The sequence below is a fragment of the Prionailurus bengalensis genome, chromosome A3, assembly GCF_016509475.1.
Source record: "Prionailurus bengalensis isolate Pbe53 chromosome A3, Fcat_Pben_1.1_paternal_pri, whole genome shotgun sequence".
In the NCBI taxonomy this organism is placed as follows: Eukaryota; Metazoa; Chordata; class Mammalia; order Carnivora; family Felidae; genus Prionailurus; species Prionailurus bengalensis.
The window spans coordinates 62,935,179-62,947,827 of NC_057354.1; the positions used below are offsets into that span (position 1 = coordinate 62,935,179).

Genomic DNA, 12,649 nt, shown 5'->3' on the forward strand with positions numbered 1-12,649 from the left:
TGTAGCAGGCAATGACAGTCTCCATTTACTACAGACCTTGTTTACGAGTGCTTTTAGCTTCTAAAGTCAATTCCTCATGTCCTTATTGGGACTTGGGTCACTGACAGACCAGAGCACCTATTCAGCTTTGCAAAACTATTCAGAGACCAGCCTATGCAATAGTCGCAAAATCATCTTGCAGTCTTCATCAACAACCTCTTAACATTTTTAAAAATTATTACACATTTAAAAAGAATAAAATGAAAATAAGTAAGTAAATAAATAATGGCACAGGATGGCACCTGGCTGGCTCAGTACGTACAGCATGTGCCTCTTGTTCTCGGGGTCGTGAGTTCAAGCCCCACCTTGGGCATAGAATTTACTTAAAATAATAATAATAATAAAACAGAAACACATGGCCCACTCCCCAGATTCAACAGATGTTAATGGTTTTTCATTTTGCTTCAGATTTCCTTATCTTTTCTAAAGAAATAAAATGTTACAGCTACGGCTAAGTCCTTGCCCACATTCCTACTGCCTCCTGCCCACACAGATGTGAGCGCTGGCCTCAGGTTGGGAGTGATTTCCACAAGTGACTCTGGCTTTGACTTTTCTTTGCCTGGACCTCAGGTGCACGAGTTGAGCCAATCACTCTCTCAATGGCACGCTCTCATGGCTGCTCCTTCTGCACAAAGGCCCTCTCCTTCCATTTTATCCCTCTGATCCTCCTTTGCTACCCCTGTGCCCCGAACCCCCAAAGGCAACCACATTAATGTGTTTGTACGTAGCCCTCTAAAGCATACGTTGCCATTCTGTGTACATGTATTTTTAGTTTAGGGTGGGGTTTTTTTTGTTTTTGTTTTTTTGTTTTGTTTTTGTTTGTTTTTGTTTTGTTTTTGCTTTGAGGCACTTTAGTAAAAGGCTGGTACTCATATAAATAAATGAATGAGAACTTAAAATTCATCATACATTTCCTTCATTTTTTAGCTTGGCCTTCTAGTAAATCTTTAGCTTTATTGATTTTGGCTGCTATCTAAAGAGATTCTCCCCTGTCTGGGTGATTCACCAGCATCATTTGTCAACAAGCATCTCATTTCCCCCTTATTGGCAGTAGGGCTGATGCTTAGTATTAATGCTGCTTCCCCATTTGGTGATTGGGGTTCAAACCCCGAATCTGTGATAGCCACCACTGAAGGCAGATCTTGCCATATTTTGAAAAATGTGTTTTACTTGGGGCTCCACATGCTCTGTGGCTTGAGAAACAGAACAGCCTGCAAACCTTACAACTGCAGTAGAGTGTCCACGGTCCTGGCCGTGGATCCAGTTCGGCTCCCTCACCTCCAAGATCATCCCAGCCCAGAGGCTACAGCCACCAGCTCCATGCCTCTACCAGAAAGTGACACAGCCACCACCAGCAAGTACTGTGTATTTTTAGTTTATATATATGACATGCTGCTGTAGATTTCATTCTGTTTCTTGCCCTCTCAGTCAGCACTATGGGTTTTTTTTTAAGTTTGTTTATTTATTTATTTACCTACTCGGAGAGAGAGAGAGTGTGTGCATATGCATGCACACACACACGTGCAAGTTGGGGAGGGGCAGAGTGAGAAAGAATCCCAAGCAGACTCCACGCTGTCAGCACATAACCCAGCGAGGGGCTCGAACTCATGAACCGTGAGATCATGACCTGAGCTGAAGTCCGACCCTTAACCAACTGAGCCACCCAGGCGCCCCAGCACTACGTTTTTAAGTTCCACCCATATTGCCGGGTGTACATCTAGTTGCCTGTACACCCACCCAATTTAACCTATCCCCTTCCTCCGGTGAGGTGGAGGAGGGAGGAGCAAACTCAGGAGGTGGTTAGGCTCAGGCTCATCCCCTAGACACTATCCCAAGAGAGAGATGTGTCAATGCCCCTCCATAGCCATACACGTGTGCACACCCACCGCATTTCAGATGGAGCCCCAGCAAGTGGAGGTGGAGGAAAGCAAGCTGGGAATTCTATCAAAGGACTTGTTTCAGAGCTCTGCTTTTATGTCCAAGCCCTTGCCTCCCCCAGGAAGCCTGCCCTGACCACCCCATTCCATGCAGTTTTCTCCCCATTCTGGGGACTGTGAATCTCATTTAATCAGACACTAGTCAATTCTAGTCTTTCTGTTACTACCTCCCCAATTCGTGTGAAATCCTCTTGAAGGAAAGGACCATCTCTTGTCCATTTGGCCTCTCTTGCTCAAGGCCTGACCCTGAAGAAATAAGGGCAGGGAGTGGGAAGCTGACCAGTGATTTCCTTAATTCAGGCCCCACTCCCTCTGTTTTAGGGACATACCATCTTTCAACAAACACTTATGTGCCAGGCTCTTAGAAGTCCAGAGAGGGAACATACACTGTTCCAGCTCTCCAGGAGCCCTTTAATGGGGGATGCAAATAACCAAACATTAAGTCATGAGACACCGTGGGGAATGCAAAGATGGGCAGCTACTTGGGGTGCCAAAGAGGAAATTGCAGCTCAGTGCAGAGGGAGCCCAGGGGCTCCCAGAGGAGGCGACATCCAAGCTGCCCCTGGAAGAGAAGAGGTAAATTTAGAATTGGGAGCAGGGCAAGGGGATTATGAAGTAAGACTGAGAGGATACAAGAAATACCAGTATTGCGTGCATTCCAGTTATTATGGCTGCACATCAAACAACCACTTATTACGTTTGCAGATTCTCTGGGTCAGGGATCTGGACAGGGCACAGCAGGGAGGGCTTGTGTCTGCTCTGTGTTGTCTGGGGCCTCGGCTGGGAGCATCCATGGCTGGACCTTGGAATCATTGAGGGCTCATTCACTCACAGATCTGGTGGTTGGTGCTGATGTAGGTTGGGTCCTCAGTTCCTCTCCACATGGTTTTTCTGTTGGTCTCTCCAGGCGGGCTAGTTTGGGCTTCGTATAGCAAAGTGGCTGGGTTCCTAGGGTGAGCATCCCCCAAAAGAGAGAGGGCCAGGTGGAAGGTATATGACTTGGCATCCCAAATCATCACTTCTGCCGTCCTCTATTGGCCAGGGCAGTCACAACCCCCCAGCCCAGATTCAATGAGAGAAAACAGACCCCACAGCTCAGTAGGCGGAATGTCAGTCACATTGCCAGAAGAGCATGTGGGAGGGGGTATATAATTTGGTGCAGCCATCTTTGGAGAACACAATCACCATGGTATGTATTGATAAGGTGGAGGGACAACAATGGATGGATAGGCATCCAATACTGCTCAGGTACAATATGTCAAATGGAGGCAGCCAGATACAAGGCTACCAGGATAGGTTGGGTCAGGTTCTGGAGGGTCTTCAAAACCACACTTAGGAGAATGCTTATAGGCAAAGGAGGACTTTGGAAGCCTAGGACTCCTGCCCCCCTCATTCCCAGACAGAACCCAGAACCTCCTCTGTGCTTGATCAGAAAATATCTAAGGCTCTCTATGGGTGGCTGAAGCAAAGGGACTCTCAGAGTTGGTCTGCACCCTTGGAATAAGTGTCAAGGATAGCCAGACACCAACCCCTATCCTTGTCCCTGTGTGTGTGTGTGTCCACGCCTACCTGATTGAGCCCATCTCTTGGCTATAGAGTCTCATGGACGCTGCTGCTTGGGTAGCAGGCAGAGACTCTTCAGAAATGCCCTTCCTGATTCATTCTGAATAGTCCTGGGCAGAGCAAGACCCACACTTCTCTCTCTCTCTCTTTCTCTCTCTCTCTCTCACACACACACATGCACGCACGCACACACACACACACACACAGGCACACACAGGCAGGCCCACTAGGCATAAGCCAAGGAGACAGCATCATATCAAGGAGAGAGTCTTGCATAATCATCTGGTCTCTGCCCAATGAGCAAGGGGTCTTGAAGAAATCATATTTACCCCACTGGAACTTGGAGGCAAGTCCAAGAATTGCACTAGACAGGAGTTTTCCCCAACCATGGTCATTGGAGATCAGCAATTAAATTCACCTGGCTTGAAAACTACAATGAGATACCACCTCATGCTCACTAGAATGGCTAAAATGAAAAAGACAAGGCAATACCAAGTGCTGACAAGGATACAGAGCAGCTGGAACTCTCACACTTTGTTGGTGGGGATGCAAAATTGTATGCCCACCTTAGAAAACAGTTTGGTTAGTATCCACTAAAGCTAAACCCCTTCCCTATGACCCAGCAATTCCACTCCTAGATATTTACCCCAAAGACACAAAACATATGTCCACAAAAGGCACTTGACTTGTACAAAATGATCATAGCAGCCTTATTTATAACAACCCCAAATTGGAAGGAGTCCAGGTGTCCATCAACAGGTGAACAGATAAATGAAAAGAAACAAACTGCTAATACACACAACATGGGTGGACTTCAGAAACATTTATGCTGAGTGAGAGAAGTCAGAAACAAGAGTCAATACCATATCATATGACTCAACTTATCACAAAGTCTCATAAAATGATAGAAGGGGCGCCTGGGTGGCTCAGTCGGTTAAGCCTCTGACTTCCGCTCAGGTCATGATCTTGCAGTTCGTGGGTTCGAGCCCTGCGTCGGGCTCTGTGCTGACAGCTCAGAGCCTGGAGCCTGCTTCCGATTCTGTGTCTCCCTCTCTCTCTGTCCTACCCCTGCTCGCACTCTGTCTCTCTCTCTCTCTCTCTCTCTCAAAAATAAATATTTTTTAAAAAATGATAATAGAAGTCAGAACAGTTGTTGCTTTGGGTGTGTGGGGAGACCGGAAAGAGGATCCATGGAACTTTCTCGAATGATTGCAGGCTCTATATCTTCATGGGGTGTAGGTTACACAGATGTATACATTTGTCAAAATGCATGAAACTGCGCATGTAATACCTGTGCATTTCACTGTTCTACTTTAATTTTAAAAATAAATAATAAAATAACACAAAACAAAATAAAATGAAATAAAATAACATCATCTAGACGGCCTGTGACAATGCAGCCTGGGCACCACAGACCAACAGAGTCAAGGAGTCCTCCCGAGCGGAGCCCAGGAATCGGCATTCACACCCTCCACCTTTGGCGTGAGCATTAGACTTGAGACCCATGTCCCCAGGGGCGCCTTCCCCTCAAGTTCCCCTAGCCGCCCACTATCCCACCCCAAGTCTCCCGCTCTCTCCAAACCCCCAGCCCTCTCTGCCCAGTCGCCCCTGGTAACCAAGAAAGGGCTTGAAAACCCTCAAAGTGCAGCCGCCCGGGGAGGGCCGTCCACAGTGTCAGCGAGACAAGGGCAAATACAAAATGCGGGGTAATTGGCGGTTTTCTAATTCTCGGCCCTTTGTGCGGCGGCGCGGAGCCGGGGCCGCGCTCCCAAGCCCGGGCCTTTCAGCCGCCGGGGGCCCGGCCTCCGCGCTCCCCGCGCTCCGCAGCGCATAATTAATCGGGCTTCACAGGGCCCCGGACAAAGGCGCCCATTCACCCCGCCGCTCCTCCCCCCGGGGATATTGTTATTTCTAAAAACTGCAGCCAGCTGGGCCGCAGAGAAACGTCAGCTCTGTGGGAGAGTGAGCGGCCAGGCCGGGAGGAGAGAGGGAGCTCTGTCTCAGCGCCCCGAGCCGGATTAGAGCCGGCCAGCGAGCCCGGGGTGGGCAGGGGGCCCGGGGTCTTTTCTGAAGTCTGCACAAGTCCTCAGAAAGCCTCGCGATTTCCATGGGGCCCTGGAGGAGAGCGCCATGGAAATGGTAATGGGTGCATTGAGGCTGGTTCTTAGGAAGGAGAAGGGGTGCATTCAGGCCACCCTGACCATGGCACCTCTCCAGGGTGGGAGGGGCGCATGGACAGCCCACGGGTGGGAAGCCAGGGCGCCCCCACCTGTACCGGGCCTTCCGGGACAGCAGGCAGAAGGAGTCAAGGAATGAAGGCCTGGGTCTGGGTCTGTGGAACCTGGGGTTGTCAGGGACTGGGGATGTGAAGACCTTGCAGTCACCTGGCTTCTCCAAGGACCACCGGGGAAGTTCATTCACAACAATCCCTGTGTAGAATCAGACTCTCAAAGTCTGGGCTGGGGCTGATTTTCCCAAGTCTCCAAGCACCTCCGAAGCTTACCCGCATTGGGGTCACCTCTCAGCCCTGCCCCGGGGGAAGGTGGTGCAGGTGCCCCGCTTCCTGTTTCACAGAGGAGGAAGCAGGCCCCAGGAGGTAAACTGAGCTGCCCCCAGCAACAGAACAGAGCTGGGACTGGCTGTGCTGGTGGGGTGCAAAAGCACAACAGAAGGGAGAGGCAGCTGGAAGGGGGGGCTTCGCCTCTTTGCCAGAGCATTTCTTGACCGTGCAGGCCCGCTCTGTTCTCTCCTTTCCCCGGCCCCTCCTTGCGTGGGACTGATCTGCCTAGTGAAATGCCTCTAGCATGTTCTGTTTCATGGGTTCACTGGGGTTTCTCCAAGCCGCTCCAGCAGAGGCACGCTTGAGTGCAGGTCCAGAGATCACATTGCTTTGTGTCCAGGCCAGAGCCGGTGAAGCTCCAGCCAAGGCTCACTGGATGTGAACAGCATCTCATGACTCCAGGGTCCAGTCCTTTAGGCTGTGTTCCCCTTCAAAGCCCAGTGCCCTCCTGGGGAGGGCCCAGCAGAGGGCCCGGTCCCAGGTCAGCAGTGCTGGGCTTCAGCCTTGTTGCTGCACCCAAAGAAATGGGCACCCGTTCGTTCTTCCTCCCAAAGCTGGGAGCAGTCATGAACAGCCACCATGGATTTCCAAAACCTCAGCATCCTGAACACCTCCCAGAACAAGCAGGGGCCTTTCCAAAACCCTGCCCATCCCAGCCCATATCATGGAGACATTCTGTCCCTCAGCGGTACTCTGGAAAATGTTCCCTCAGCCTAACACTGCCGGTCCTGAGCAAGACCACAGGCCTCAGAGCCAGGCCAGGCTGTAGCGCCTCCTCCCACGAATAAGGGAAAGGAAGCCTCCTGTGTTTTCAGAGGAGCCCAGGCTGGCATCCGAGGCCCCGAGAGGGTGCCCAACCAAGTTCACTCCGCTTCCGCCAGGCCATGCTGGACATTAGAAAGCCAGTATCGTGCAACATTCACGTCTGTGGGTGGGAGAATGTACCGAAAACTCAAGAACAAAGTGAAGGGAAAGAGAGCAGTTCAGCCAAGGCAGATCAGCTGTCTGGTGGCAGGCCAACTCAGGCATGGCCACGTGAAGCCAGCAGACTTCTCCCCTGTGACCTAGGCAGCCCCCAACTGCCAGACCAACAGCACGGCACCCAGCGGTGAAACAGGCTTGCTGGCTGCCATTAAATAAACTTTATTTAGGGTCTGGAGTGATCTGATGGTGTTTAGAAATGAGAGGAAGGCTCGGCTATAAGGAAACCAACTATGTCAAATAACGTCCTTGAAAAAATAAGAAAAAAACAGGGAGGGAGGCAAACCATAAGAAATTCTTCATTATAGGGGACAAACTGAGGGTTGCTGGAGGGGGTGGTGGGTGGGTGGGGACATGAGCTAAACGGGGGATGAGCATTAAGGAAGGCACTTGTTGGGATGAGCACTGCGTGTTATATGTAAGTGAGGAATCACTGGACTCTACTCCTAAAGCCAATACTACACTGTATGTTAACTAACTTGAATTTGAAAACAAAACACAACAATGTCCTTGAAATACACACTGAAATATTTAAGGGTAAAGGAGCAAAACTGGCTCTAACTTGTTCTTAAACGATTCCACAAGATGTAAATAATCGGTGAATCTTAGAAAAGGCTTACAGACATTACTTGTAATAGTCTTATAATTTCTCTGAAGTTTGAGATTAAAAACAAACAACCGGAAGCGTGAACACGTGCATGTCCACAACACAGGATCGATATTCCAAATCCTATACCCAGGGGTGGGACGCAACTCTCCTGTTGTCCCCTACTCCTACTCATGCACATTACAAGCAGCTTTCAGTATCTTCTCTTATAGCAGTTTGTGGACCCAAGTTGGTTTGAAAGTCGTCAAGGGTAAGGCCTGTGTTGTCAGCACTGTGCTTTGCAAACAGTAAGCATTCAAACAAACCTGGCGTCCTCCCATTGGCCATGGAAGGTTTCCAGCTCTGAGTGAAATGGAAGAAGGAGAAAGAGAGGGGCTGGCCAATGGGGAGAAGGAACCAAGAAAGACGGTCGAGTCCATACAGACTTGCCAGTCCAGTGCACTCATGTCAGAACTGATAATTATTTTCAAGTCAGGCGCCCCCCTAATCAGATTCTTCCATCCTTTCTTCCACAAAGCTTGGAAAGTAACCCAGCCCCAGTGGGGCTGCCCCACAGGACCCACCCAGAGCACCTACAGACATACACAGCCTGAACCTGACCATGTCCACTTCAACGTGTGGTGACCAGAGACAATAATGTATTTATTCAAACTCTGTCTGGTTCATTTGTGTGTATGAATCTTTTCTCTCCAATGAGACCACAGAGGTAAGGGCCTTGCCTCCTCCCACTGCCCCCCACGGGTACATTCATGGAACCCACACGAGCCCTCAAGTAGCCTCCACCAGGGACTATGTCTGTCTGCACTCTTCCTCATCCCCACCTCTAAGCACGGCAGTTGGCACATGTCTGGTGCTCAGTAAAGACTCATTGAACACTCATTAAACACAGAGTCCTGTTGAGCTGAGTTGAGTTGCCTCGTGTGACAAGGGCACACTGAGTAGGCTCTGAGGGTTGGACTTCTGGCCTCAGATGCTCACCAGGAAGGCAGAACCAGCGTAGGCCTCCCCTCCTCCCTCAGAGCAGATCCCTCTGGTTGCTGGTTCTACCATGTTCCTGAGAAGGGCGGTGACACCGTCTCTGTGGCCAGTGTGACACAGTCAGTGTTAGGGCAGATCATCTCTGCCGCTGGATCGTCTCCTCATGGTCTTGTTGGGGGCAAGGGGACACTTGGGACAAGAAGGTTTGCTCAGCACACTTCCAGCGGGGGCAGGATCTTCTGTCGAGAACTCCGGGTCAAAGTTGCAGTCCACCCCACGCCCTCGCCGTCACTCCATCCTCACGTACACACTATGACAAGGCTCAGCATGGGGGCAGCAGAATGTAGCACCCTGCAGGTGCCAGAGACTGAGGGAGAACTGTGGGCTTGGTGGGGGCAGGAAGAGTGTGACCAGAGTGGTCATCGGGAGCTCCATTTTTCTCCCTGGTTCCTGGGGCCGGGGCACTTGGTACGAGGCAGTGGGATTGCTAGCAGGAACAGAAAACTGTGGTGTGAACATCTTCAGTCATGTCTCCAGTATTCTTCCTGCCGCTACGGTGGGGCCCAAGCCCCAGGTCAGTCCAGGGATGGGGTAGATGCATCCCTAGCCTTAGAAACAGAACAGCTCAAGCTGCCCACCTTGGGGGAGGGGGCAGTTCTTCCTTTAACATGCCCCACTGTAGGGCTGGGTCATCTTGACAAAGCTTCTCCTTCTGTCTCAGCACCTCTCACCATCTCCCCGCACCCCTTTGGAGGCAACCACTGGCTGGGCCTTTGGGGAGGACTGGCCGTGCTCCCAGCACACTCAGTGTTTGCTTCCAATCCAAGAAAAAGCTGGGCTCCCTGGCTGGGAACTCATTCTCCCCCACCCCCTCCTTTTCTTTTCTTTCTTTTTCTGTCCCCTTTGCTTTTCCCCAGCACCCCACCCCCACCCCACCCAACCCCGAGAGCTCCCAAAGTGACAACATGTGGGCCCAAATCAAACCCTTGTCCTCAGGCCCCTGCTGGCATCTCTCCCAGATCACCCACCTTCCTCCCCCACTCTGCAACCCAGTCACCCTCCTCACCCCCACCCCCGCCATTCCTCTTTGTGGACAACTTTCTAAATGCAGCCAAACTTCCCCTTTCGGTCCACAGGCCCCATAAAACAGCTGCAAAAAGTCAGCAGCTCTGCAAAAAGTTCTCTTGCAAAGTGAGGCCAGGAGCAGTCCCTCTGGCTCCAGCCATTGCTTCCTGCCTCCCAGGATCTGGAAGGTCAGTCTCCCCCATCCCAATAAACGGCGGGGAGACCCCTCGGTACTCGCTCCCAGAGACACAGTCTCCCCAACGGTCTAATCTAGACAGAACTCCCTGAGGGGCCCAGCAGAGTGTAGTCAGTGGGAGGAGACAGCCCAAAGCCTGGCCTGCATGCCTGACCCTGCGAGGCCCTGTGGGACCCTGGGCAATCCGCTTCCACACCCCGCACATGTACACATGCGCAGTGCTTGTGTTCATAGAACGAAAGGATGGATTGGCTGGTTTTCTGGGCCCCTTCCACGTCTAAAATTCCACAAATCTGTCATCTCTTCATGGGGTGCTCCTGCCCAAGAGAGAAGGGGCTTTGCCCAGGGACACACGGCGAGCCGAGGGTTATCTGACCAGACCCAGTTCTCCCAAATTGCATTCCGTGTTCTCTCTGTGACTCTTGGCCCTCAGGAAAACAGTGGGCCGCACATAATCACTCCTGCCCACACATCACAATCATCTGAGATGTTATATCATATCCATCCCTGGGTCACACTCCAGAGCAACAAAATCAACGTTGGGGCCTGGTTATCAATCTGTTTGGAAAGTTACCCCAGTAGTTCTGACTGAGCAGTCAGAGTTTAGAACCAGTGTGGACAAGGCTCCTAGAAAGTGAAGCTGAAGCTCTAAGCCAGAAGTGCCTGTCTGCTCCCAACCAGGCCCCGGAGGCCTCCCCAGGCCCTTCCCGGGCAGACGGCCCCAGGACCGCAGTCCAGGAACTGGAAACCAACCTCAGCAAGAGGCAGGAGGCCTGGGGGTCACCCCAGCCCTCCGAAGGCTTTGTGTATATTGAGAAAAGAAAAACGGAGAAGGAAAACCATAGCAGAGCCGAATGCAGTGAAGGAGAAAAAGACAAGAGAAAGGGGAAGAGCCCTGAGGTCAGAGAGTCATGTGAATGGCATTTAGGGAACAAAGCCCCTCCATTGTGCCCTCTGTTCCCCCTCATCAATCATCCACAGGGCCTGGTAAGAAGCACTCTTCCACCAGCGCCTAGGGCACAGAGGGCATCGCTGCCCATAGAGGCCTGGGACAGAAAGCCCACGTCCAGAAATTCACCCATTCTGAGTCTGTGAGCTCCGCACATCCTCCGCCCAGGCAGAGCTAGCAAAGAGCCCTTCCCGCACCTCCTCCGCTCACCAGAGCCCGGGGCTCCTATCAGAGTTTAAGCAAAATCACTCGGCCATTCCTAGACCAGAACAAAGGCTAAATCCAACTCCCCGGACACTTGGCGTCACATCAAAGTCATCCAGGTGGTGCTGCGTGACCTCCAGCGAGCTGCCTCCCTCCCCTCCCGCAGCCTCACTGCCTGATCTTGCCTGCCTTCCCGCAGAGGCCTATTTGGAAGGCAGGGGTATCGCTGGAGGCCAGGGATCGAGAGCCTGGGCTCCGGGGACAGAGGCCTGGGCTTGTGTCCTGGCTCTAGCACACTAGCGTTGTGAGCTCTGTGCCTGTGAGTCCTCACCTGTGAGGTGACAACCGACAGAGGGGAGAGGGCCCTACAAGCCCAAAGCAACCGGGGGCCGATATCTAGAATGCATGAGGACCGCCCTCTGCCACAGTCGGAAGAGGACGGTAACCCCAAGAGAAAACAGGGCACAGTGTGCAAGCAGGCAGTGAACAGGGCTGCCAAAAGAAACACAAACTGGATACCCGTGAATACGCCAGAGAGGTTTCGGTCAGGGAGCGATACCAGTGAGGAACGGGGGGGGGGAAGGGACGGTGGTTCCCAACCTGGGGACAGTCCACCCCGGACCCCTGCCTCCACCTCCACCTCCACCAGAGGACATTTGGCAATGTCTGGAGACCTTTTTGATTGCCACGGGGTGGGAGGGGCTCCTGGCCAACGATGCTGCAAAACACCCTACAGTGCACAGAACAGGCCCCACAGTGAGGAAGTGCCTGAGCCCCAATCTCGATAGTGCTGGGGCTGAGAAGCCCTGGACTAGACAGATGGACAAACAGGTAGATGAAGGGGCCTCGCCAGGACAGTGAGGCAAGCGCGCGTGGGACGCAGAAACATAAACCAGATAAACGGCGGTCACGTGGGTGCCCACATGTGTGGCGCAGAGTAGAGTGCTCCGTGATTGTTCTCTGCTCTGTCGTTGTTCTTTCCTCCCGGGATCTGAAGTCCTCACCCTCCCCTGTTTGCTCCAGCAACACGGCTGGTGGCCTCAGGCTCAGCAGCCACCCTGGGCCCCACAGAGGAACGGAGGGCAGCGGTTGCTGGAGGGGGCAAGGGAAGGAAAGGGAAAAGGGGGGCAGGAGAGCCCAGGGTGGGGAGCAAAGAGGAAGAGAAAGGAGACGCTGCAAGTTTCGGTGTTTCACAACATCACAGAAATACCCAGAAAGCCAGAGGGGGCCACAGGGAGAAGTTCAAGTTGAGCAATGGCTGCAGCTCTCTTCCTAAATTCATGGAAAATGTCTCTTCACACCCTCTGGTTTAGTGAAGCCAGACCTCCCCCGCCCCCATCTCCACGGGGGCCTAGACAGGGACTTGTCCCCCAGCCGCCACGCTGTGTGCCTTTTCCTCCCCTTCATGTCCTGCCGGCTTCTTCTCCTACCCACCCTGGCCAATTCTCCATCCCTTGCTTTCCAGGATAGAAACTCCCACTCCGGTCCCACCAGAGCCCTGATGCAGGTGACAAGATACATACAAAATAATAATAATTATTATTAATAATAATAATCCCATCTGCTAGAA

The 12,649-nt window shown here is 52.2% G+C and overlaps 1 pseudogene; it reads right to left on the reverse strand.

The window, feature by feature from the left end:
• Nucleotides 1-276: 276 nt before the first annotated feature.
• LOC122466974 lies at nucleotides 277-1,366 on the reverse strand (annotated as a pseudogene).
• Nucleotides 1,367-12,649: the final 11,283 nt, after the last annotated feature.